This window comes from Thermobia domestica, chromosome 5 (genome assembly GCF_964235325.1).
Source record: "Thermobia domestica chromosome 5, izTheDome1.hap1.1, whole genome shotgun sequence".
In the NCBI taxonomy this organism is placed as follows: Eukaryota; Metazoa; Arthropoda; class Insecta; order Zygentoma; family Lepismatidae; genus Thermobia; species Thermobia domestica.
This window is the reverse complement of record NC_137458.1, coordinates 311,877,923-311,901,242: the sequence shown is the minus strand read 5'-3', so window position 1 is coordinate 311,901,242 and position 23,320 is coordinate 311,877,923. Positions and strand designations below refer to the sequence as shown.

The 23,320-nt window shown below is 36.9% G+C and overlaps 1 protein-coding gene and 7 non-coding genes across 9 annotated transcripts in view; 2 read left to right on the top strand and 6 right to left on the bottom strand.

Annotated features, from left to right (window-relative positions):
- Nucleotides 1–23,320, top strand: part of LOC145684961 (putative ammonium transporter 1) — a 174,935-nt gene that overhangs the window by 103,432 nt on the left and 48,183 nt on the right. The window lies entirely within an intron of this gene.
- Nucleotides 3,449–3,520, bottom strand: TRNAQ-CUG (transfer RNA glutamine (anticodon CUG)). The gene has a single exon. It is a non-coding gene; the product is annotated as a tRNA-Gln (tRNA).
- TRNAQ-CUG (transfer RNA glutamine (anticodon CUG)) lies at nt 3,603–3,674 on the bottom strand. The gene has a single exon. It is a non-coding gene; the product is annotated as a tRNA-Gln (tRNA).
- TRNAQ-CUG (transfer RNA glutamine (anticodon CUG)) lies at nt 3,896–3,967 on the bottom strand. The gene has a single exon. It is a non-coding gene; the product is annotated as a tRNA-Gln (tRNA).
- On the bottom strand, nt 4,050–4,120 carry TRNAQ-CUG (transfer RNA glutamine (anticodon CUG)). The gene has a single exon. It is a non-coding gene; the product is annotated as a tRNA-Gln (tRNA).
- On the bottom strand, nt 4,349–4,420 carry TRNAQ-CUG (transfer RNA glutamine (anticodon CUG)). Its single transcript has one exon. It is a non-coding gene; the product is annotated as a tRNA-Gln (tRNA).
- Nucleotides 17,778–17,849, top strand: TRNAQ-CUG (transfer RNA glutamine (anticodon CUG)). The gene has a single exon. It is a non-coding gene; the product is annotated as a tRNA-Gln (tRNA).
- Nucleotides 17,943–18,014, bottom strand: TRNAQ-CUG (transfer RNA glutamine (anticodon CUG)). Its single transcript has one exon. It is a non-coding gene; the product is annotated as a tRNA-Gln (tRNA).

Genomic DNA, 23,320 nt, shown 5'->3' with positions numbered 1-23,320 from the left:
ACGATACAGTCGCTGTGGGTTAGTACTGAAATACTCGTTAACGATACAGGTCAGTATTTCACCAATGAGAGGGAAAAACTTGACATACCATTCTGCAGAGATTCCATCGAGCCCTGGAGATTTACCTTTGGGAGCTGCAAGGACAGCGTGCTGTACCTCTTCAATACTAAAAGGGCGAACAAGAGATTGCTGTGCAGCATCATCAAGAAGAGCAGAGGGTGGTGTAGAAAATTCCTCAGACGTTGGAGTAATGTTAGCCATATCATAAAGTTTGGAGTAGTGCAACCAAAACACATGTTTAATGGAAGCAGCATCCTTATGAAGATGTCCTTCGTCATCTGTGATTCGATGGATCCATTTTCCTTGGCCTCGTTTGATTTCTTTGAGAATATGATGTAATGATGGCTCTTCATCAGCATCTATTATTGGAACCTTGCTTCTGACCTTGATACCTGCTATACGGCGGCGATGCAGATTGAGAAGCAAGGCTTGATAACGCTTAACCTGAGAGAACATAGTGAATTCAAAAACAGCTGAACAGCGAACTTCGCGCAAACACCTGGTATAAAAGTAAAGCAGATTACGAAGATCTCTGGACTTTTCAGCTGAGTACCACCGACAGAAACTTGCAAACCGTGGTTTGAAATAAGCATGCCACCAATCACTAACAGTAGGAAAGTATTGACGTTGTCTAAGCCAGTAATGCCATTTGGATTGAAACTCAGCACAAAATTGATCGTCTTCCAATAACGATGTGTTGAATTGCCAATAACCGCGACCTCGTTCAACACTTAGATCAGGAATGGTGAAGGATACAATATAAGCTGAGTGATCAGAAAAGGAGGTGGGGGCAATTTCAAGTTGCTTAATGCAGGGCACCAATACGGGAGATACATATATGCGGTCAAGGCGTGACGCACTCTGGTGTGATAGGTAAGTGTAATCCCGGGCTTGCGGCTTCAGACAGATCCATGTGTCTCGTAAATGAAGTCCAGTCACTAATTCCTGGAGAGCATGACAGTAGTTAAATCCCGGCGTTTGATCTTCAGGCCTTAAAACGCAATTGTAATCTCCCGCCAAAATTAACCTTTCAACATTGGATCCAAGCGACAGAGCAACGTCCTGGGAAAAGAAGGTATTTCGCCTGGTTCGAGCTTGTGAACCACTCGGAGAATAAAGATTGACAAGATTGATATCGCCTAGGTTACCACGTATGATTCGAGGGGACGGATGGAACACAGGAGAAGAGAAACTTGTTGAATCGCGAAAAACAATCGCTGTACCAGTGCCACTATTGTCAAAATTATTTTCAACAGTATAAGTTGGACCGAGATTCAGTTCAAAAAGCCCAACTTCTTGTAAAAGAGCAACATCAATACCCTCTACATGCAAAAAGTCACGTAGTGCAGATTGTTTGACAGAACTTTGCAAGTTATTAATGTTAATGGTAGCAATTTTAAGCATCATCACACTAGAAAGCACATAACACCACCAATACAAAAGAAAGAGCGAAGAAAATAAAGATAAGAGCATAATTAAAAACAAGTAAAACTGTGCAGGGAAGCGTAGAACATCGGAACGACATACAAGTCAATCTAACGCAGTATAGGAGATACTAACTTATCATAACACAATTGATCTCGAGCCTTTAAAACATAACACATACACCAACCATGATATTATGACATAGTATCAATATTTGTAGACAGAATAGATGTGGTCGGGTCATTTTCACATTTCTTAAACAGTTTTTGACTCAGTTCATTACGTTTGGAACGCTTGCGGCGATTTCGATTTTCGTCACTAATTGCATTGAAGTCCGTGATAGGAGAAGCACCCTGCATCTCACTAGGCTGGGATGGTGTGGTTGGTGCACGAAGCATATCCTCAGACGAACCACAATTGTCCTGGGAACCAGAAGTACTGCACTCGTTATGATGAACGAGCGTAGAAGCCGACGTAGTCGAGGAGGAGTCCTGTTCACCAGAAACTGGTTCAACAGCCGTAGCACAATTAGACAAGGGGGCATCAGATGTAATTGGTAACTGCTGTGGGGCTTCTGTTTTTTCAGTGGAAGGATTAGGACACGCACGTACAGACAATTCTGAAGAGACACGAGTAGCATTGTTCGACTCACAGGAAACATTCGTAGTTGGTAGTTCTGGAAATTGAGTTGCATCTACTGTAGGCACACTTGGGTCAGATGAGCATCATACACTGATGGTGGGTTTGTTCCAAGGGCGGGAAGTAATGGGCAAACTGTCAAATTTAGGCATGAGACGATCTGCAGAATTATTAGTGCGAAGTGTAGGGGCAACCTTAGCTGCATAACTGTTGGGATCACTGGGAACTCTAAGGGGGCAATTAGAATACATATGTGCCCCATTGCACCTGAGGCATGTACGGGTCTGATTGGGGTACGTAACACAAAACTTTTGTCCTTGGATTACAACAAACGATGGAATAGGTCGTTTCACTTCCATTCGTATCAACTTACGCCCGGTTCGTATAGGGTAAACATGATCAGCAGAATAAAGTTCATCTGAAATTTTAGAAATAACACCATAGTCCCCAAGAACTCTTCTAATTTCAGCATCATCAAGTTCCATTGGCGTACAAAGCAACTTAACGGTTACAATTAGCACATCGGCCCACAAAACTGGTACTGGATGTTTCCCATCTGTATCACTATAGTACACAGTTCCGTCAGAAGCACGCAAAACTGATTCACAAAGCTCTTCGGTACGAAGTTTCACATACAACAATTTGCGATAAACATCCATTTCGATACTTAATACATCATCAACAGTAAACTTGAAGTTATCACGGAGCCACTGATGCAAACTCAAGGTGCTTGGTCGCTGCGAAACACCACCAAAATCATATTTAAGAGTATTTACCCTTTTTAACGACATGGTTCATTCAACTAATTCACTCACAAAAAGAACACAGAAAAAAGAAAAAAAACAACAGCAAACCTGATTGCTAAGGAAGGCAGCGTTGAAAGTAAACACGTCAGAGCTTGTTGCACAGAGCGAAGACACGTCTACTCACTTCAACAAGCAAACACACTATGTTGATGTTTGTCTGTATGAAATGCTGTGATCAATGCATAGGTTTGTGTGTATAAAATATCTATTGAAAAAAGGAAGTACAAGGTCCCACCGAGATTTGAACTCGGATCGCTGGATTCAGAGTCCAGAGTGCTGACCATTACACCAGCTGATGTTTGTCTGTATGAAATGCTGTGATCAATGTTTAGTTTTGTGTGAATAAAATATCTATTGAAAAAAGGAAGTACAAGGTCCCACCGAGATTTGAACTCGGATCGCTGGATTCAGAGTCCAGAGTGCTAACCATTACACCAGCTGATGTTTGTCTGTATGAAATGCTGTGATCAATGTTTAGTTTCGTGTGAATAAAATATCTATTGAAAAAAGGAAGTACAAGGTCCCACCGAGATTTGAACTCGGATCGCTGGATTCAGAGTCCAGAGTTCTAACCATTACACCATGGGACCATTTGATGTTTGTTTGCATGAAATGCTGTGATCAATGCATAGGTTTGTGTGTATAAAATATCTATTGAAAAAAGGAAGTACAAGGTCCCACCGAGATTTGAACTCGGATCGCTGGATTCAGAGTCCAGAGTGCTAAAGATTACACCATGGGACCAGTTTATGTTTGTCTGTATGAAATGCTGTGATCAATGCATAGGTTTGTGTGTATAAAATATCTATTGAAAAAAGGAAGTACAAGGTCCCACCGAGATTTGAACTCGGATCACTGGATTCAGAGTGCTAACCATTACACCAGCTGATGTTTGTCTGTATGAAATGCTGTGATCAATGTTTAGTTTTGTGTGAATAAAATATCTATTGAAAAAAGGAAGTACAAGGTCCAACCGAGATTTGAACTCGGATCGCTGGATTCAGAGTCCAGAGTGCTAACCATTACACCATGGGACCAGTTGATGTTTGTTTGCATGAAATGCTGTGATCAATGCATAGGTTTGTGTGTATAAAATATCTATTGAAAAAAGGAAGTACAAGGTACCACCGAGATTTGAACTCGGTCGCTGGATTCAGAGTCCAGAGTGCTAACCATTACACCATGGGACCAGTTTATGTTTGTCTGTATGAAATGCTGTGATCAATGCATAGGTTTGTGTGTATAAAATATCTATTGAAAAAAGGAAGTACAAGGTCCCACCGAGATTTGAACTCGGATCGCTGGATTCAGAGTCCAGAGTGCTAACCATTACACCAGCTGATGTTTGTCTGTATGAAATGCTGTGATCAATGTTTAGTTTTGTGTGAATAAAATATCTATTGCAAAAAGGAAGTACAAGGTCCCACCGAGATTTGAACTCGGATCGCTGGATTCAGAGTCCAGAGTGCTAACCATTACACCATGGGACCAGTTGATGATTGTCTGTATGAAATGCTGTGATCAATGCATAGTTTTGTGTGTATAAAATATCTATTGAAATGGAAGTATAAGGTCCCACCGAGATTTCAATCGGATCGCTGGATTCAGAGTCCAGAGTGCTAACCATTACACCAGCTGATGTTTGTCTGTATGAAATGCTGTGATGAATGCATAGTTTTGTGTGTATAAAATATCTATTCAAAAAAGGAAGTACAAGGTCCCACCGAGATTTGAACTCGGATCGCTGGATTCAGAGTGCTAACCATTACACCATGGGACCAGCTGATGTTCGTCTGTATGAAATGCTGTGTTCAATGTATAGTTTTGTATATAACTACAGTGATCATAGCGTTAGTGCGAGAACGATACTCTTCGAGGCCCCGGTGCAAGGGGATATTTGGGAATCCAAAACAAGCGAACATGTTTTTAATATAATAGTAATAACATAATGTTTTTATTATGATAGCAGCAAACACGATATTGCACACACACACACACACACACACACACATATATATATATATATATATATAAATGGAAATACTTTCCTTCAAGGTACGCTTAAATAATGGAATAAGAAAGAGAAATACCGAATAAGAAAGAGAGATAGGGTTTTGAAATGCTACATACTACAGCATTTCAAAATTTACGATAATTTTATAGAGCTTTTAAAAAACACCGTATCGTATCCATATTCTTTTCGATATTAGTCAAAATCAAAAAAAAAAGTATTAATCAGAAAGTTTTTTTTTAAGAGAAAACAAAAAAAATATAGGAAATGATGTTATTTATAGTATATCACAGGAGGTTTTCAGACTTTTTTCAGTTGAGGCTGCCTTCAACCATCAAAATCTGAACGCGCCTCTCTTCTTAAAACAACATAAATACATGTGTCCCTAAAAGGAAGACTATCACTATGATAAAATATGTTTTTATCATTTATTAATCACTTATGGAAGTATCTTATCAACAGAGGTGATCTACACTGTACACACTGACTACACCTTTTAATGTTATTAGCGGGTGTTTATAATTCTAAATTGTGGTTATCGAATATTTACGTTTAAATTGAAAAATACTAACAGAGAGGGAATTTAAATAATAAAAACCGGCACTTTTAAATGTTGAGTAAAGTCAGTGCAATTAATGAGCTTGTTTTCAGTCACACAATTTATTAACTCTCGGCACATATTTTGAAATGGCAAGACACAAGACGGCTTCGACCAATGAAAATAAAACAAATAAGAATATTTTTGAATGGCGGTAGTATTTTAGAAAAGACTAAAACTCAACAATCGTCCCGAAAATAATAGCAGAAAATTAAGAGAAAGAAAAATTCAAAAATACAAAGCGGAAGATCCTTAGTGGCCATCTAACAAATATTATACACGTTTAAGCCAAAGGTGAAAGGGTCATCCCTGATCGTATGTGGAACAGAGCTGATACATAGGCTTAGTCCACTATGTATTCCTAAAGAAGGATGTACTCTTAAGTATATGTGTTGCATTATAAATATGTTCTTTTGTAGGACCTTTCTAAGTCCTCGCGCCTCCACTGACAACCTTCGGCGCCTCCCCAGGGAGGCGTGTCGCACAGTTTGAAAACCCCTGGTATATCATATTGTAAAATTTCTTGGGTAGAGCAATTAAGTGTACTCGGGATTTGGACTTTCCCTTGACCTTTTAATCATAAAAGTCTTCTTATATACACAATTATATTAAGTAATTCCTCTAATATCTACTTGGGTAAGATTAAGATAGGAACCCGGTGACCAAGCGTCGTGAGTTTTGCAGGTGAGGTTCTCTCAGTGACCAAGCGTCGTGAGAAGGGGTTTTAGGTGGTTCGATCAACCTGGGTAGATTGATGTTGGTCGAGGCTTGCAGCTCCCTTTTATCCTGTATTGTCAGCTTCTTCCGGTGATCCTCGTCCTTCCGACTGTTGGCGATGGTGGGCGACTCCTCTTCGGGACCGTCGTCTGCTTGTTAGTGTTTATTATTAACACGTGTAGTACGAATGGCTATTGTATGGAACTGCGACGTGGGGATTCTTACAATATTTATACACATGTTATTTACAGAAAAGAAGATCATGATTAAGAAATAAAAAGGGAATATCAGGGATGTTGCACAACTGCTGAAACAATTTCAAAGTAAACTTATTGTAGTGAATTCAATACCATAAAATACAACAAACATTTAAAGTCGTTTCGAAAAACTTTTCCTCCTAGCTTTAGCATCATCAAAATCTGAAACAAACTTGTTTATGTTTAGTGAAGTTTGTTTTCGCTCTACATTTAATTTAGCAACATATGTTAACCTTTGATGTGAGATACTACTTGTCAAGTAGTTCTTTATAAGCTTTATTATTATTATTATTATTATTATTATTATTATTATTATTATTATTATTATTATGAATGAGCGTTCAGCAGAAGCCACACTTACTAGTATCGTTAGAAAAATTACTCATGCGGTAAGCACATCAGGAAAAGACGTAGAACAGCCATTTTCCATTAAAGCTATTACCGGAATTGTTTGAAGGTTACCTATTTCAGCCCTATTATAATCTTTGAATACCAGTAATTGCTGTGGAAAATCTGAGCTTACATCACTACTATACTTTGTAGCAAGGTCATTATCCAGATTTCTGAACGTCTTGTTCAGATGCAGACAACAATGTTGCTAGAGTGAGAAAATGAAAGCTAATGAACACTTCAGTCATTCCATGGAAACGGGTGCTAAGTTGTGACACTATACTATCCAGGATAGGATAAAATACAGTGACACGAAATATATCTTCCAATACATCTAGTCTACGCGTACCATCCGTAGCCAGTACATCAAAATATTTATTTGCAACCCTTTTGCGTTTCTCTTGAAATGCTTCTGAAATGCTCAATTTCGAACACAGGTCTTTAGTGGATTTTACAAGCTCGTCACACTTTCCCCGAAGATCTTCATTTGCTGAATTGATTTCTTCAGATGTTTCTCTGCCATTTGTAGATCAATACATCAGAAGACTGCAAGCTATTGGAAGTTACATACATGAACATTAGGATCTTTTCCCAAATGACTAGGATCAACACAAATTCAAATGTCTCAATCTTCTTTAATGTCTCAGTTACTCTCAACTCGTCTGGTTTCTTACTTGTCAGACAAATCGCGATAAGGAACATCAGCAGCAATCTCTTTCATGCTGCTAACAGCAGAATGTTTTTGTTTCCCACCTAGTTTTACAATTTCAAGTTTCCTTCTTTAAGATCTTTTCCCAAATGACTAGGATCAACACAAATTCAAATGTCTCAATCTTCTTTAATGTCTCAGTTACTCTCAACTCATCTGGTTTCTTACTTGTCAAACAAATCGCGGTAAGGAACATCAGCAGCAATCTCTTTCATGCTGCTAACAGCAGAATGTTTTTGTTTCCCACCTAGTTTTACAATTTCAAGTTTCCTTCTTTAAGATCTTTTTCCAAATGACTAGGATCAACACAAATTCAAATGTCTCAATCTTCTTTAATGTCTCAGTTACTCTCAACTCATCTGGTTTCTTACTTGTCAAACAAATCGCGGTAAGGAACATCAGCAGCAATCTCTTTCATGCTGCTAACAGCAGAATGTTTTTGTTTCCCACCTAGTTTTACAATTTCAAGTTTCCTTCTTTAAGATCTTTTCCCAAATGACTAGGATCAACACAAATTCAAATGTCTCAATCTTCTTTAATGTCTCAGTTACTCTCAACTCATCTGGTTTCTTACTTGTCAAACAAATCGCGGTAAGGAACATCAGCAGCAATCTCTTTCATGCTGCTAACAGCAGAATGTTTTTGTTTCCCACCTAGTTTTACAATTTCAAGTTTCCTTCTTTAAGATCTTTTCCCAAATGACTAGGATCAACACAAATTCAAATGTCTCAATCTTCTTTAATGTCTCAGTTACTCTCAACTCATCTGGTTTCTTACTTGTCAAACAAATCGCGGTAAGGAACATCAGCAGCAATCTCTTTCATGCTGCTAACAGCAGAATGTTTTTGTTTCCCACCTAGTTTTACAATTTCAAGTTTCCTTCTTTAAGATCTTTTCCCAAATGACTAGGATCAACACAAATTCAAATGTCTCAATCTTCTTTAATGTCTCAGTTACTCTCAACTCATCTGGTTTCTTACTTGTCAAACAAATCGCGGTAAGGAACATCAGCAGCAATCTCTTTCATGCTGCTAACAGCAGAATGTTTTTGTTTCCCACCTAGTTTTACAATTTCAAGTTTCCTTCTTTAAGATCTTTTCCCAAATGACTAGGATCAACACAAATTCAAATGTCTCAATCTTCTTTAATGTCTCAGTTACTCTCAACTCATCTGGTTTCTTACTTGTCAAACAAATCGCGGTAAGGAACATCAGCAGCAATCTCTTTCATGCTGCTAACAGCAGAATGTTTTTGTTTCCCACCTAGTTTTACAATTTCAAGTTTCCTTCTTTAAGATCTTTTCCCAAATGACTAGGATCAACACAAATTCAAATGTCTCAATCTTCTTTAATGTCTCAGTTACTCTCAACTCATCTGGTTTCTTACTTGTCAGACAAATCGCGATAAGGAATATCAGCAGCAATCTCTTTCATGCTGCTAACAGCAGAATGTTTTTGTTTCCCACCTAGTTTTACAATTTCAAGTTTCCTTCTTTAAGATCTTTTCCCAAATGACTAGGATCAACACAAATTCAAATGTCTCAATCTTCTTTAATGTCTCAGTTACTCTCAACTCATCTGGTTTCTTACTTGTCAAACAAATCGCGGTAAGGAACATCAGCAGCAATCTCTTTCATGCTGCTAACAGCAGAATGTTTTTGTTTCCCACCTAGTTTTACAATTTCAAGTTTCCTTCTTTAAGATCTTTTCCCAAATGACTAGGATCAACACAAATTCAAATGTCTCAATCTTCTTTAATGTCTCAGTTACTCTCAACTCATCTGGTTTCTTACTTGTCAAACAAATCGCGGTAAGGAACATCAGCAGCAATCTCTTTCATGCTGCTAACAGCAGAATGTTTTTGTTTCCCACCTAGTTTTACAATTTCAAGTTTCCTTCTTTAAGATCTTTTCCCAAATGACTAGGATCAACACAAATTCAAATGTCTCAATCTTCTTTAATGTCTCAGTTACTCTCAACTCATCTGGTTTCTTACTTGTCAAACAAATCGCGATAAGGAACATCAGCAGCAATCTCTTTCATGCTGCTAACAGCAGAATGTTTTTGTTTCCCACCTAGTTTTACAATTTCAAGTTTCCTTCTTTAAGATCTTTTCCCAAATGACTAGGATCAACACAAATTCAAATGTCTCAATCTTCTTTAATGTCTCAGTTACTCTCAACTCATCTGGTTTCTTACTTGTCAAACAAATCGCGGTAAGGAACATCAGCAGCAATCTCTTTCATGCTGCTAACAGCAGAATGTTTTTGTTTCCCACCTAGTTTTACAATTTCAAGTTTCCTTCTTTAAGATCTTTTCCCAAATGACTAGGATCAACACAAATTCAAATGTCTCAATCTTCTTTAATGTCTCAGTTACTCTCAACTCATCTGGTTTCTTACTTGTCAAACAAATCGCGGTAAGGAACATCAGCAGCAATCTCTTTCATGCTGCTAACAGCAGAATGTTTTTGTTTCCCACCTAGTTTTACAATTTCAAGTTTCCTTCTTTAAGATCTTTTCCCAAATGACTAGGATCAACACAAATTCAAATGTCTCAATCTTCTTTAATGTCTCAGTTACTCTCAACTCATCTGGTTTCTTACTTGTCAAACAAATCGCGGTAAGGAACATCAGCAGCAATCTCTTTCATGCTGCTAACAGCAGAATGTTTTTGTTTCCCACCTAGTTTTACAATTTCAAGTTTCCTTCTTTAAGATCTTTTCCCAAATGACTAGGATCAACACAAATTCAAATGTCTCAATCTTCTTTAATGTCTCAGTTACTCTCAACTCATCTGGTTTCTTACTTGTCAAACAAATCGCGGTAAGGAACATCAGCAGCAATCTCTTTCATGCTGCTAACAGCAGAATGTTTTTGTTTCCCACCTAGTTTTACAATTTCATGTTTCCTTCTTTAAGATCTTTTCCCAAATGACTAGGATCAACACAAATTCAAATGTCTCAATCTTCTTTAATGTCTCAGTTACTCTCAACTCATCTGGTTTCTTACTTGTCAAACAAATCGCGGTAAGGAACATCAGCAGCAATCTCTTTCATGCTGCTAACAGCAGAATGTTTTTGTTTCCCACCTAGTTTTACAATTTCAAGTTTCCTTCTTTAAGATCTTTTCCCAAATGACTAGGATCAACACAAATTCAAATGTCTCAATCTTCTTTAATGTCTCAGTTACTCTCAACTCATCTGGTTTCTTACTTGTCAGACAAATCGCGATAAGGAATATCAGCAGCAATCTCTTTCATGCTGCTAACAGCAGAATGTTTTTGTTTCCCACCTAGTTTTACAATTTCAAGTTTCCTTCTTTAAGATCTTTTCCCAAATGACTAGGATCAACACAAATTCAAATGTCTCAATCTTCTTTAATGTCTCAGTTACTCTCAACTCATCTGGTTTCTTACTTGTCAAACAAATCGCGGTAAGGAACATCAGCAGCAATCTCTTTCATGCTGCTAACAGCAGAATGTTTTTGTTTCCCACCTAGTTTTACAATTTCAAGTTTCCTTCTTTAAGATCTTTTCCCAAATGACTAGGATCAACACAAATTCAAATGTCTCAATCTTCTTTAATGTCTCAGTTACTCTCAACTCATCTGGTTTCTTACTTGTCAAACAAATCGCGGTAAGGAACATCAGCAGCAATCTCTTTCATGCTGCTAACAGCAGAATGTTTTTGTTTCCCACCTAGTTTTACAATTTCAAGTTTCCTTCTTTAAGATCTTTTCCCAAATGACTAGGATCAACACAAATTCAAATGTCTCAATCTTCTTTAATGTCTCAGTTACTCTCAACTCATCTGGTTTCTTACTTGTCAAACAAATCGCGGTAAGGAACATCAGCAGCAATCTCTTTCATGCTGCTAACAGCAGAATGTTTTTGTTTCCCACCTAGTTTTACAATTTCAAGTTTCCTTCTTTAAGATCTTTTCCCAAATGACTAGGATCAACACAAATTCAAATGTCTCAATCTTCTTTAATGTCTCAGTTACTCTCAACTCATCTGGTTTCTTACTTGTCAAACAAATCGCGGTAAGGAACATCAGCAGCAATCTCTTTCATGCTGCTAACAGCAGAATGTTTTTGTTTCCCACCTAGTTTTACAATTTCAAGTTTCCTTCTTTAAGATCTTTTCCCAAATGACTAGGATCAACACAAATTCAAATGTCTCAATCTTCTTTAATGTCTCAGTTACTCTCAACTCATCTGGTTTCTTACTTGTCAAACAAATCGCGGTAAGGAACATCAGCAGCAATCTCTTTCATGCTGCTAACAGCAGAATGTTTTTGTTTCCCACCTAGTTTTACAATTTCAAGTTTCCTTCTTTAAGATCTTTTCCCAAATGACTAGGATCAACACAAATTCAAATGTCTCAATCTTCTTTAATGTCTCAGTTACTCTCAACTCATCTGGTTTCTTACTTGTCAAACAAATCGCGGTAAGGAACATCAGCAGCAATCTCTTTCATGCTGCTAACAGCAGAATGTTTTTGTTTCCCACCTAGTTTTACAATTTAAAGTTTCCTTCTTTAAGATCTTTTCCCAAATGACTAGGATCAACACAAATTCAAATGTCTCAATCTTCTTTAATGTCTCAGTTACTCTCAACTCATCTGGTTTCTTACTTGTCAAACAAATCGCGGTAAGGAACATCAGCAGCAATCTCTTTCATGCTGCTAACAGCAGAATGTTTTTGTTTCCCACCTAGTTTTACAATTTCAAGTTTCCTTCTTTAAGATCTTTTCCCAAATGACTAGGATCAACACAAATTCAAATGTCTCAATCTTCTTTAATGTCTCAGTTACTCTCAACTCATCTGGTTTCTTACTTGTCAAACAAATCGCGGTAAGGAACATCAGCAGCAATCTCTTTCATGCTGCTAACAGCAGAATGTTTTTGTTTCCCACCTAGTTTTACAATTTCAAGTTTCCTTCTTTAAGATCTTTTCCCAAATGACTAGGATCAACACAAATTCAAATGTCTCAATCTTCTTTAATGTCTCAGTTACTCTCAACTCATCTGGTTTCTTACTTGTCAGACAAATCGCGATAAGGAATATCAGCAGCAATCTCTTTCATGCTGCTAACAGCAGAATGTTTTTGTTTCCCACCTAGTTTTACAATTTCAAGTTTCCTTCTTTAAGATCTTTTCCCAAATGACTAGGATCAACACAAATTCAAATGTCTCAATCTTCTTTAATGTCTCAGTTACTCTCAACTCATCTGGTTTCTTACTTGTCAAACAAATCGCGGTAAGGAACATCAGCAGCAATCTCTTTCATGCTGCTAACAGCAGAATGTTTTTGTTTCCCACCTAGTTTTACAATTTCAAGTTTCCTTCTTTAAGATCTTTTCCCAAATGACTAGGATCAACACAAATTCAAATGTCTCAATCTTCTTTAATGTCTCAGTTACTCTCAACTCATCTGGTTTCTTACTTGTCAAACAAATCGCGGTAAGGAACATCAGCAGCAATCTCTTTCATGCTGCTAACAGCAGAATGTTTTTGTTTCCCACCTAGTTTTACAATTTCAAGTTTCCTTCTTTAAGATCTTTTCCCAAATGACTAGGATCAACACAAATTCAAATGTCTCAATCTTCTTTAATGTCTCAGTTACTCTCAACTCATCTGGTTTCTTACTTGGCAAACAAATCGCGGTAAGGAACATCAGCAGCAATCTCTTTCATGCTGCTAACAGCAGAATGTTTTTGTTTCCCACCTAGTTTTACAATTTCAAGTTTCCTTCTTTAAGATCTTTTCCCAAATGACTAGGATCAACACAAATTCAAATGTCTCAATCTTCTTTAATGTCTCAGTTACTCTCAACTCATCTGGTTTCTTACTTGTCAAACAAATCGCGGTAAGGAACATCAGCAGCAATCTCTTTCATGCTGCTAACAGCAGAATGTTTTTGTTTCCCACCTAGTTTTACAATTTCAAGTTTCCTTCTTTAAGATCTTTTCCCAAATGACTAGGATCAACACAAATTCAAATGTCTCAATCTTCTTTAATGTCTCAGTTACTCTCAACTCATCTGGTTTCTTACTTGTCAGACAAATCGCGATAAGGAATATCAGCAGCAATCTCTTTCATGCTGCTAACAGCAGAATGTTTTTGTTTCCCACCTAGTTTTACAATTTCAAGTTTCCTTCTTTAAGATCTTTTCCCAAATGACTAGGATCAACACAAATTCAAATGTCTCAATCTTCTTTAATGTCTCAGTTACTCTCAACTCATCTGGTTTCTTACTTGTCAAACAAATCGCGGTAAGGAACATCAGCAGCAATCTCTTTCATGCTGCTAACAGCAGAATGTTTTTGTTTCCCACCTAGTTTTACAATTTCAAGTTTCCTTCTTTAAGATCTTTTCCCAAATGACTAGGATCAACACAAATTCAAATGTCTCAATCTTCTTTAATGTCTCAGTTACTCTCAACTCATCTGGTTTCTTACTTGTCAAACAAATCGCGGTAAGGAACATCAGCAGCAATCTCTTTCATGCTGCTAACAGCAGAATGTTTTTGTTTCCCACCTAGTTTTACAATTTCAAGTTTCCTTCTTTAAGATCTTTTCCCAAATGACTAGGATCAACACAAATTCAAATGTCTCAATCTTCTTTAATGTCTCAGTTACTCTCAACTCATCTGGTTTCTTACTTGTCAAACAAATCGCGGTAAGGAACATCAGCAGCAATCTCTTTCATGCTGCTAACAGCAGAATGTTTTTGTTTCCCACCTAGTTTTACAATTTCAAGTTTCCTTCTTTAAGATCTTTTCCCAAATGACTAGGATCAACACAAATTCAAATGTCTCAATCTTCTTTAATGTCTCAGTTACTCTCAACTCATCTGGTTTCTTACTTGTCAAACAAATCGCGGTAAGGAACATCAGCAGCAATCTCTTTCATGCTGCTAACAGCAGAATGTTTTTGTTTCCCACCTAGTTTTACAATTTCAAGTTTCCTTCTTTAAGATCTTTTCCCAAATGACTAGGATCAACACAAATTCAAATGTCTCAATCTTCTTTAATGTCTCAGTTACTCTCAACTCATCTGGTTTCTTACTTGTCAAACAAATCGCGGTAAGGAACATCAGCAGCAATCTCTTTCATGCTGCTAACAGCAGAATGTTTTTGTTTCCCACCTAGTTTTACAATTTTAAGTTTCCTTCTTTAAGATCTTTTCCCAAATGACTAGGATCAACACAAATTCAAATGTCTCAATCTTCTTTAATGTCTCAATTACTCTCAACTCATCTGGTTTCTTACTTGTCAAACAAATCGCGGTAAGGAACATCAGCAGCAATCTCTTTCATGCTGCTAACAGCAGAATGTTTTTGTTTCCCACCTAGTTTTACAATTTCAAGTTTCCTTCTTTAAGATCTTTTCCCAAATGACTAGGATCAACACAAATTCAAATGTCTCAATCTTCTTTAATGTCTCAGTTACTCTCAACTCATCTGGTTTCTTACTTGTCAAACAAATCGCGGTAAGGAACATCAGCAGCAATCTCTTTCATGCTGCTAACAGCAGAATGTTTTTGTTTCCCACCTAGTTTTACAATTTCAAGTTTCCTTCTTTAAGATCTTTTCCCAAATGACTAGGATCAACACAAATTCAAATGTCTCAATCTTCTTTAATGTCTCAGTTACTCTCAACTCATCTGGTTTCTTACTTGTCAAACAAATCGCGGTAAGGAACATCAGCAGCAATCTCTTTCATGCTGCTAACAGCAGAATGTTTTTGTTTCCCACCTAGTTTTACAATTTCAAGTTTCCTTCTTTAAGATCTTTTCCCAAATGACTAGGATCAACACAAATTCAAATGTCTCAATCTTCTTTAATGTCTCAGTTACTCTCAACTCATCTGGTTTCTTACTTGTCAGACAAATCGCGATAAGGAACATCAGCAGCAATCTCTTTCATGCTGCTAACAGCAGAAGGTTTTTGTTTCCCACCTAGTTTTACAAAATAAAGTTTCCTTCTTTAATTTTGAAGCCATTTTATCATTAAGAGCTAAAATTGACCATGTAGGGGCGCTAGAACTAAAAAGGAAAAAAGGAAAATACCTTGAAGAACATAAAAAAAGTAGAAACATATGTTGAGATCTTTGGAACATCGGCAATAACAAGATTCAGATTATGCGCGCAGCAATGAACGTACGGAGCGTTTTGAGTAGTATTACTAATTCTTGCTTGTAAACCACTATAAACTCCGCTCATCACTGATGCTCCATCATATCCCTGCCCTCTGCACCGTTGTACGTTCATTTGGTCGCTGAGTAAGATGATTATAGTTCTTGCCACCATGCTTATCTAATGCATAAAATCCTACGAAACGTTCTTTAATTTCTAATGTCGCTTCTTCATAGAACAAGGTAGCGAATAATGACACTAACCTTATCAGTTTTCGTTATGTCCAATGTTCCATCCACGATTATTAAAAAAAAAAAAAAGAGAGAGAGAGAGGGAGGAGAGAGATATTTTCGGAACATCTTCAAAAATAACTTCATGATTACTTCTTCCACATAAGAAGTAAATAACAGAATATAAGTATTCAGTGCCGAATAATGAGCGGGTTTAGCAGAGCCCTGTGGGTTTGGGAACTCCAAGAACGAAAACATGCTACGAAAGTTACTAGTAATCTAGAATTTCACCACAATGATTATTTTTCATACATAAGAAATGGCCCTATAGGCTTGGGGGTACCCCAAAAAATGTTACCAAAATTGCTGGCAATTTTAACATTGACAATGATTTTTTCCCTTACATAGAAAGTGAATAACAATATAAGTATTCAGTACTCAGTAATAAATGGGTTCAGCGAGGGCTCTAGGCTTGGGGGCCCCAAAAACAAACAAAAAAAAATGTTACTAAAATTGCTGGCAATTTTAAAATTGACAATGATTTTCTCTTCCACATAAAAAATTAATAATAAAATCAGTAGGCTACTGAGGAATTAACGGGTTCGACTGGGACTCCGGCGCGTTGAACCGCTTGCACCGCCTATTGTTACGGCACTGCATAGGATTAGTGATGGGCAGTGGGAATATTCCCGGTGGTAAGGAAAATAAAAAATGGGAATATTCCCGGTTTTTTTCCTTGGCATATAAATTCCCGGGAAGAAATTTATTTTCATTTCTTTATTTTATTTTCTAAATTATAAGAATTATATGACTAATTACTTTATTTCCATTTATTATCATTTACTACCAAATTTTAAATAATTTGGAGGTTAAAATATTGAAATTTGTTGACTGTACTTTTATAATAGTTAATAATATGATTTTTAAATTTCCATTTCCATTTGTACTATAAAGTAGCAAAACACTAATTTATAAATGAAAAGGAACAACTCAATAAAGTAATCTAGAAATTGTTTGGAGGTAGAGTTGAAGTACTATCAGTATACCCCGAATTACCGTTAATAATTGACGTGTCTGTCTACTGTCTGACTCAGAGCTTCTGGAAAGGTTCTCTTACATGTGAATTAACGACGCATGAAATTTCGAGATATGGGTAGGAAGAAAGGTCGTGTGTGGGTTTGTTACGTCAAAAATTCTAAACATAAGTCAGTATCTTGCAAATATTGTGGACAAATATGTATGCGCAAATGTTGATAAACTGGTGAGACATGTGTTTTCTGGCAGTTGCCCAACTTAATTTGTTTATAACATTTAAAAATTTAATATATTTATAACATCAGTATTAGAGTCAACTTTAGAAAATCCACTTACATATAAATATAAACTCTTAGTGGTGTAAAATTATCTGGACTTCCTATACCAAATGTTTTTCAACATATTTACTCCCATAAAATATATTGTAAGTAAATATACATTTGTGAGTACTCTCTAAACATAATAAAATAACATAATACCGTTCAGAATATACATTTTAAAGAATCCTCTGGAGACAACAGTAATAAATATACTATGATTAAAAAAAGGAATTTGATTTTTAAATCAATATAGTAAAAGAATGCAAGTTTCTTTCGTTTACACATAAATTCCCGGAATAATCTCATTTTGGGGAATCTTCCCGGGAATTTTCCCTGGGAATATTCCCGAAAAATATATTCCCGGAAATTTACCCACCACTACATAGAAGCATTGTATGTACTATACACAGATCACAGCATTTCATACAGGTGTGCACCAGCTGGTCCCATGGTGTAATGGTTAGCACTCTGGACTCTGAATCCAGTGATCCGAGTTCAAATCTCGGTGGGACCTTACACTTCTTTTTCTCAATAAATATTTTATACACACAAAATTGTACATTGATCACTGCATTTCAATATTTATTGAAAAAAAAACAAATGTGAAAGGTCCCACCGAGATTTGAACTCGGATCGCTGGATTCAGAGTCCAGAGTGCTAACCATTACACCATGGGACCTGCTGACATGTAACTGTGTTAAATACTGTGATCAATGTGTAGATAAGAATCGTACTTTCGAGGAAATGTATTTGTTGTTTCATTCCAATGCACATGTGATTCACAGCGTCGTACGAAGAACAAACAAGAATGTTGTTTCACTAGCTTCTGTTTGTACGTTAATCAATTAACTGTGAGGTTCCATGACGTTACGTTCAACACTTGAATTGAGTAATGTGAATTAAATTTTCAAAAAATGGTCTCTTTCTATTATTATTATTATTATTATTATTATTATTATTATTATTTCATGAACACAATGGCTCTACAGGACTAAAACACTGTTTGCATGAAAACCTGGAATTAGAATCAGACAAAAAAAAAAAAAAAAAAAAACAGAAGATTATGGCCATAGAAAATGTTGACTTTTCGTGTAGCCCGTCAACTGGCTAAGTGGTCGGTGTACGCGCCTTCGGCTCATGTGGCTCATGTCATGTGGAAATCCGACGGAAGCTCATGTGGTTCAGATCCCACGTTAAGCTGTGGGTTCAAGTCTTATACATCCTCGCTACTAAAAGGACGCTAAGCTAAAAATCAAGCTGATTCAACTTGATTCAGAAAACAACTAAAATGTATTCATTTACAGATTTTCATTTACTTTACTGAAGACCGTGGAACATGGAAGCTTATACTATGCTGTACTCAGGTGTGGTTGATAATATGCGGTGCGAATCACGTTGGTAAAATTTAACCCTAAGAACACCAAGGTATTTTTGGGTCACATGAAACACCTCTGAGGCCCACAACTTAAAAAGGTCATCATTTCTCACAAAAAATAATTTATCTTGTCTGATATGAACTTGGGATGTCTACCGTGTAAGACATAATTATTTCTATATTTTTATTCTCCATTATTACTAGGTTTCTAAGTATAGTATTGCGAACTATATGTGTGTAATTCTTGAAGTTACCGTTTTTTATTTCTCAGGAACTATGCCCTTTATATTTAATTTGTTCCTATAGAAAAACTATTATACATATCAATAGCAGCTTAGTACCGTGCAGTACGCATGCAAAGACGGCTTCTGATCGTATTTCGGTGGTGGCATGCTATTGTGGGGGTGAAATTGGGATTTAGGATTTAGATTTCTGGGCTTTCGGCATCTAAGACCATTTAGCCCTTCACGTTTTGAGGGATGACGTCCCTCGGTGATCACACAATCCGGGGAAAGAGAAGGAAGAAACGATTGGGGAAGGAAGGAAGGGGCTGTAAGTGGACATTTTCTTGCCACTTACTTGATTTATATTAATAATGATTTTTTTTTTTTTTAATTTGTACTTTTATATGATAAATATATATATACAAACGTATAAATATTAGGTTTATTCCCAGGCCTGGGTGTTTAATATATATTAAGTGTAAATATGAAGCTAATAATTTATTTCATATATATATGTATATTAGTCTGAATATTGTATGCAAACTGTATAATTATTTTTCTTAAGTATTTCAGCTCATATAGTTAACAATGAATCTTTTAGTTTTAAAGATAGATAGAAACACTGGTCCATTAGAAGCTATAGTTTTAGTCCACATGTGTTGCAGAGAAACGGGAAATTATAGGAGGGGAGGTAGTTAGCGTCCTTCCTTTTTTCAAAGTTAACGATCTTTTCTTTCTTTTGACTAGGGAACTTTTCGTATTTAGATTCTGCAACGTGTTTCCCGATTCGTATATAAGCGATCCCTGTTCTCTTGGTCAGGGTTGTTCTTTCAGAAACCATTGGATCACATGGCTACATAAGGCCTTCGGTCCTGGGTGAACGTGGATCAACCACTTTTGTTTTTAAGTCAACTTCGAGGACTTTTTTTTTTTTTTTTTTTTTGTCAGGGCTATGCAGTAAAAAGACTTGCTGGTTAGGTGGTCTTGCGTGCGGCCAAGTAGGGAGATAGGATAAATAGTTTAATAATTTAAGATGTTAACTTTTTCTTAAGCTATTTTCGATTTTCTTAAGTTTGTTCCCCTGCTAGGAATTATGTTTAATTAGGTGAGATTTTATTAAGATAAAGGTTTGTTAAACCTTTGGTTAGGTCTTATGAAGGATATTCCCGAACTCAAACGGTTTTGGGTTCGATCCATTTTATGGTTGAGAAGTTATTTCTCAAACCTTGTATAGTTTTTACATGTTGTAATTTTGTTTTCCTGTCTTAACCTGTGATAGGGATTGGCCCTTGTAAAAGGGTCAAGTTTTCTGGTCTCATTAGTGAGAGACCGATGTATAGGGCACGGCCTACTTTAAGGGCCAGTTTCTTGTCTCATAATGAGAGACTGTTTTTTACCTTACCCTCACCTATATCCTCATAAAGATTTTAGCTAGGCATCCCGAACACAGTTTTTCTTGTATACGAGGATTCTGTGTAGCTAGGACAAGCTTTTCTTCAAGTGAGAGAATTGCTTTTAAATTTAAGGCTAAGATGAGCTGTTGCATCAGTGAGGACAGCAATAAGCTTATGCCACAGGACCCCCAACATTTAAAGGACTTTTAGAGGAGTAGAGAATTTACATTAGGAATGTACTGGCTCGGAGCGAGGGCCTATACAGATAGAAACACTTCAGAGTTTGCAGTGAAGACTCTGGGGGAATAACTCTGCGTGTGCGATTACTAAAAACTTCTTATTAGTTTATCTATCTTGGAAATAAAAGGATCAACAAAATAATGGTGTTTTGTCTTTAAAATAAAAAAGTCCCTGAATCCGGGAACAAGAATCTCCAGTTAAACATACCCCTAGATATTGAATAATATTACATACGTATTAATATACTTTTTTTATGTGTAGTATATTTATATATAGTGAGTCTTGCCTTAAGGAAAGGGCCGAATCGATAAGTAGGCCAGGTAGTTTCATAAGGAAAGAAGAATTGAAGAGTAATTAGATAAGTTGAGGAAAGATATACTACATATGTTGTGGGCTCTTTGCCGGGATTTTTGAAGTCAAAATACCATATCCTTTTTATGAAATTAAGATCAGGAAGAAAAACCGACATGGCCGGACAGATAGATATAAGGGCGTTGAAAGAAGCTCTGGGGATACAAGGAGAAGCAGATATTGAAGTAGAACAAATTCTGCAGTTAATTAGGAGTATGAGTCAGAATAACGAGAGAAATAATGATAGAGTAGAAACAAACAGTCAAAACGGGGAAAGCTCAGTTAGCACATGCTCTTGTAAGAAAATAGTGGACGAAGTAAAAATACAATTGCCACATTTTTCCGGATCAACGACCGACAATCCGTTTTTATTTATAGAATCCTTAAGGGATTATTCAAAGAGAAGAGACATCTCTTTGGAAGATATTTTAGATAAGATAGTTCCCAATCTACTAGACGGGGATAGTAAGCAATGGTTCAATTTTAAAGCTCCATTTTTGAATTTCTCCGAGTTCCAGAATAGCTTTCTACAAGAATACTATAGCTTCAATTATGAACTCGAAATTGAATCAGAAATTGCGCAGAGAGTGCAATTGCCTTCGGAATCCATGGCAAAATTTGTGAGAAGTATGGCAGTTCTATACAGTAGACTTCGAACCCCACCGTCAGAAGAGGAGCAAGTAAATAGGATTATTAGTAAGTCACATCCTAAATTTAAAATTTACATGCACGAAAGAAAATTCAGCACGCTTAAAGAATTGGAAGCGTATGCTGTAAAGATCCAATCTATTTTGTTAGAAGAAGTAAATTACGCAAAGTTGCATAAAAATGGGAGCGTAGGAAAGGACTTAGCAATTGTTTCTAATAACGCACAGGATCTTAGTAAAGTACCTGAAATTAAAGCTGAGGCTTTAGATCCGGCATTATTTAAACGTAACTTGGGGGAACAAATTAGTGAAAAAACTGTAAAGAAAGATCAGTTACGTTGCCATTTTTGCAATGCTTTAGGGCATTTTAAGAATCAGTGTAGGAAATTCAAGAAATTATCCGAGAAGAAAGGCGATCAGATTGCTGCTGCAACCGTTAGAAGAGTAGCAAATAACAAGAAATGCTCTCCGTATGCATACGCTTTCTTCTATCGTAGATCAACAGACATTTTCTTCGACAGCGGGAGTGAAATCTCATTTACGAGCTCTGAAATTGCTAAACAATGGATAGAAAATGGAGCGAAAATGAAGGAAATACACGAAGAAATTCTTCTGGCAACCGGAAGTACTATTTCTAAGCAAATAGTTTTTCCTCGTTTTTGTTTGAAGAAGAGAGTTTTTTCTTTTCCATTCTATATTTTGGATTCTCCCTCCATCCCCACTGTTTTAGGAGCTAATTTCTTAGAGCATGCTGGAATTCAGCTTCATTTGAGCAAATCTGGGTGGAAGTTTGACCAAGAAAAGCACCTCACCAGATTTATAATTCCCGAGAAGAAACAGAAAACTACAGAGGCCACTTACGAGCGAAAGAAACCAGCTGTCAATAGGAAAAATGAACAAAGAGGGGAAGGTGATCCTCCGAGTTCTCAAGGGACACGTGCCCCCCATAAACAGGAAGGGAGGGACACAGAAAGAAGCTTCGCATGCGAGGAAGAGCGAAAAACGAAGGCGGAGAACTTTTTTATGGTCAGCTGTAGGCGGGGGATCCAAAAAGCATGGGAAAGGCCACCCTTAATTAAAGCAAGTATTTTTGGAAAAGACTATTTACTCTTTATGGACAGTGGGAGCTCCTATTCTTTCATTTCCGGTCAAGTTGCCGAAGAATTTGAGAAGCAAGGTTGTAAAGTTAAAAGGGACATAATGTACTTGTCTCTGGCAGAAGGTTCCACTTCAGTAAATAAAAGTGTTACTGTAGAAGTCAATTTCTATGGGAAGTGTGTAAAACAGAAATTCTTTATTCTCCCTTATTTATCGAAGCCTATTTTATGTGGGAGAGATTTTCTTTATAAGTACTAGGCTAGTCGACAAAGCGTTACCCCCCACAGCGAACGCGGCCTAAGTGGCTACACGGTGATTTTAGTTTCACCAAAGTTGTAAATCATACTATGAGCCAGTCAGGGTTTCCAGGTCTTTTCTTTTCATTTCCCGCGCCAGAAGTGGTAGACCTGGATTCGATTCTAGGCAGGAGGTTATGTGGTTAGGGTCCCACGTTGAGCTGTAGTTCACGTCTGATGTAGTCTCGCTGATATAGTCGAAAGAGACGGATCAGGAGGCATTTGTTTTTAAAGATATCCTCTGTATCGAAAACAAATATTAGACCCCAATCAATAAATTCCAACATTTACACTACTTTATACTTTACTAGCTATGCACGTGCCTTTGGAGAATGGGGTTCCGGATTCGAATCCTGTGGG